This window comes from Nicotiana attenuata, unplaced genomic scaffold (assembly GCF_001879085.1).
Source record: "Nicotiana attenuata strain UT unplaced genomic scaffold, NIATTr2, whole genome shotgun sequence".
Lineage (NCBI taxonomy): Eukaryota > Viridiplantae > Streptophyta > Magnoliopsida > Solanales > Solanaceae > Nicotiana > Nicotiana attenuata.
Window position 1 is genome coordinate 154855 of NW_017670633.1, and position 4323 is coordinate 159177.

Below are 4323 nucleotides of genomic sequence, written 5' to 3' on the forward strand. Positions count from 1 at the left end.
GATGATTGTGTTTCACCGGTTTTGGATCTGAAGGAGACTAGGAAATTTGGCTAAGAAATCCCCACAGACGGCGCCAAATTGTTTGACCAAAGATATTAAAATCTTTTTGATTAAATCAATTAATGATAATGAAGGGGTAAATCTTAGTCAAGCATAATCAACTTCAAATCTAAAAATGTATAGCAATACATTAAATGAAAAGTAAGAACAATCAATATTTATTGATGTTAAATATCTCATCTTTGATGAGATAGAGAGAAAAATCAGTTTACATCCTTCGGAGGAAGAAATTGCAAGAAAAAGAGTAGAGAGGAAAACGTCGCCCCCCCCCCCCGTTTCCGTACGAACTCCCCTTCCTATATATAGTCTCNTTGAACTGAACAAAGGAAGTAAGGATATGAATACTCCCTCTTCTGAATGATGAACAACCTGTTTATCAGAATATTAAACTGCGGGCTCAGGCCCTATATATATATATATATATATATATATATATATATATATATATATATATACATATATATATATGCACAACTGCGGCCTCTGGCCCAAGTATACGTATACATAACTGCGGCCTCTGGCCCAAAGATGCATAAAGCATTAACTAGGGGGGTGCATTCGAATCGGTTTATCGATAAATCGAATCGATTATTTATTATCGAAATCGAAATCGAAAAAATCGAAACCTTATTGAAACGATAACGATAAGCATATGTACAAATCGATAATCGATAAGTAATTATCGATAAGGGTCAAAATCGAATCGATAAATCGAATGCACACCCCTATCTATTATTGAGAACAATAAATGCTTGAAAACTGAGTGGTCATTTTTCTGAGAAGGGACGAGCAGAATTTTTTAAAGTAGTTTTACAATTACACCAACTGCATTGGCTCTTAAGCTCCTTGCTGGTGATGTGCAGCTGCAAATTCCCTTTCAGTGTGGTTGTTATTAATCCTGGAACTTCATTGTCTTGATATCTGAGGAGCTTTCTTTCATTAGATGGAAAAACTACAATATGTGCTTGCATTCTGCAAGCCCCATACAATACCTGAACCATATTACACATTTCTACTCCAGAAGTGCTTGATTTTTTATCAATTGCAGCTCTGCTTTCTGTCTCTAACACCCCTTCTCAATTTCAATCCTCGTCGTGTTTTTGTTTATGCATGTGAATAAACGAGAATCTTTTGATAGTTTAAAAATTCTTCATGTTTAGAGCTGTACAGTTCTCAGCAAGTGTCTAATAAAGCATTTGGGCCTTTAACAACCTGAAGGCCCCAATTTCTTTTGCATATTACCAATGTTGTTTTTTAACTATAAAGATATGAAGTGTCATTATTTGATAATTATTAGAAGAATCACCTAATGCAGTGATCGGTATCTCTTGAGGCAATGGGAACAGTGTGGACAGCCCAAAATAGTCGTTACATGCAAGAATCAGCAAGAAATGTAAGCAGGTGATCCTAATCTATGTTTCTCTGCCCTTGGACATCACCAACGTCCATGCCTACTTGTGAAGAATGTGTCATTGTGCGTTGAAGAATGATTGACACTGTTTTATATGCTCGGAAAATGTTCTATTAGGAACAAGTTGAAGGAAGCAGCTGAGAACATTGGTCTTCCAACTTTTGTAGTTGCTGATGCGGGACGTACACAGGTATCCTTCCCAAGGAATAATGTAAAATTGACGATGCTTATGTGAAATATACAAAAAGTATATTGAGAACATGTCAAAGAGGCTAGCCTCAGCACAACAGTAGAGTTGCTCCTTGGTAACACTTTCTTCACATTTTAAAGCATGGAATTGATCTCTTTGCAAATGGGGAAGGCTGCATACAGTATACGTCCCACCCTCCACCTACCTCCATAGTAGTCGGGGAGCACTTTATGCACGAATAATCTCTCGCATTCAACATGTAGTGTAATAACTGTGAGATATAGAGAAGAGAAGTTGTCTCACAATACCTACAATCTCTTGGAGTTTAATGTGGACATAACTAAGAAGAAAACATAAATAGAACGAAATGATCCATATGGGTGATATCAACTGTTAAGATTTAGTTGTTGGTATTACACTTACATCAGGACAAACTACTAAACATGAATATAGTAATGAGTAGAATAGATACAGATGGTTTACATAAATGATTCTAACTAATTTGGGATTAGGCATAATTGATTGATCCGCTCAGAACATCTGAATATTACAAGGATATGCTGTAGTATCTATGCTTGTTGACTGCATTCAGTTGCAGAAAGAACATTTTAGGCATGTGATCTCATCCTTCTCATCACAGAAGAAGAGCATGAGTTCGTCATAATGTGGGTTAAGTATTAAACCTGGAGACCATGTTTGTTGAGTAGCTTGCATTAAAAGAGTGTTTTGCTCTTTTCTTTTCTTCTTTTCTTTTTTCTTTTTTCTAGTTGGCTAAATGGTTCTCTTGCTTGGAAGCTAATACCTAGTTTCCGAGATTTTACTGCTTCAAGGCTGATGAATATCTTCCTGCTTGTTTATTATGCATTAACAGTTCCTGTAATGTGCTTATGTTTTTCGGGATTTTGTATGATGCAGGTTGCATCAGGTTCAAGGACAGTTCTTGCAGTTGGACCGGGTATACTTCTTATCTGTTTGCTGTATTCGTATTGTTTTTTTGGTTATCTTCTATTACTAGTATACTATGTGGCTCTACTTCTGCAGTTCTGTTGCTGTTTTCAAGATATACTTTACTTTCTGGAACTGGATTTATATTCCATCTTATTTATCTATCGGAGTCGATATGAAGCTTTAAGGCCCAAGTATTCTGATACTCAGGTGTAGAATGCTCACTTCTGACTAGCCAGTTATATGGCACTCAGACTAAACCACTGCATATCCTAACCGCTCTTGTTTACACTTTACAGTTGTAAGATCTATTTGAGAATTGTCCCCAGATCATCATTTGCTCGTTTCATAAAAAAATGAAATGTTTAATAGTCTGTTTGGCCAAGCTGGAAAAATCTACTTATTTTGAAAAGTTGTTTCCCAAAAGTGCTTTTGGGAAAAGTACTTTGGAAGAGAAGCAATTTTTGTTTGGCTAATCACCGTGAAAAGCACTTTTGAGCAATAATTTGTGTTTGGCCAAGTATCAAATTACAAATAACATGAATATATTTACTTAATAGTTAATATTATAAGTAAATAAATAATCTCAAAAAAATTATTATTAAAGACAATAATTAAATCTTTTCATTTTATTTAAGTAAAATATGAAAATAAAATTAAAAAGTATTTTAATTCTTTTAAGATGATTTAAATATATTAAAAATCATTCAACAAATATAAAAGCTTTCACTTCAAGTCACTATATATTAGAAAGCTATCCTAAAAATAAGAAGAAATACTTATACATTAATATCCTAAGTATTAGGTTTAAAATAAGTAAGGTTATTTTGGTATATACTATATTTTGTTAAGGGTATTTTTGGTAAGAAGAAAAGTCAAAACTGCTTCTGCTTTTAGGAAGAAGCTATTTTTTTTCTGCTTCTCAGAAACTTGGCCAAACACTTAAGTTGAGAAAAAAAGTACTTTTGGGGAAAAAAAGCACTTTTGGCCTTTGGAGAAGCTTGGCCAAACAACCTATAAATTCCATTAAATACATTAGCTTAAAAGGAATTTTCTTCTGGAAAACAACCTTTTTAAGGATGTTAAGAAATCATTTCAAGATGTAGAAACAATGCTGCCTGGGAACATCTAATAACAATCCTATGGAAGGGAAGAAATTTTTTGCACCTTTCGAAAAAATCAAATATGAATTCTGTTATTCTTGAGGGATACCCTTGGTTCGCCATGGGCGTTTTGTGAATGATATGCCTTCCGTAGCATGCTGGCTTGGTTGATGTTTGCGCACGACTTCTACTCAAATCTGTTTGATGCTATGCTCGCAACTAACTTTATAATTGAGCAGGAAGCAAGTCAGCTGTAGATTCAGTGACTGGAAAGCAGCGTCTCCTTTGATGAGATTGATAGCTTCTATTGGAACATGTCTCNGTGGAATACAAATCCAAAATTCAATTAGAACCAATGACGCAAAGAGGTTACCTATAGCCTAAAGAAAGCTATTTAGTGAACCAAAAATTAAGTCTAAAAGGTCATGACATTTTTTACTTCAATCGTTTTCTTTTTCAACAATCAAAAATTCATATGCCAAGGTTTAAATCATATTGGTACCAAGCAAGCCACAACATGGTCAATGGGCACAAATCCCAACTCAAACCCTTTATTTTCCTAATTTAACAAAATCTAATCCTAACTACAAGACTAATTCCCTTAAGAAAGTTGT

At 34.5% G+C, this 4323-nt stretch overlaps 1 long non-coding RNA gene across 1 annotated transcript; it reads left to right on the forward strand.

Annotated features, from left to right (window-relative positions):
* Window positions 1-773: 773 nt before the first annotated feature.
* Window positions 774-4030, forward strand: LOC109241723. The gene is made up of 4 exons (XR_002070278.1): window positions 774-1453; window positions 1589-1661; window positions 2577-2616; window positions 3949-4030. It is a non-coding gene; the product is annotated as an uncharacterized LOC109241723 (long non-coding RNA).
* Window positions 4031-4323: the final 293 nt, after the last annotated feature.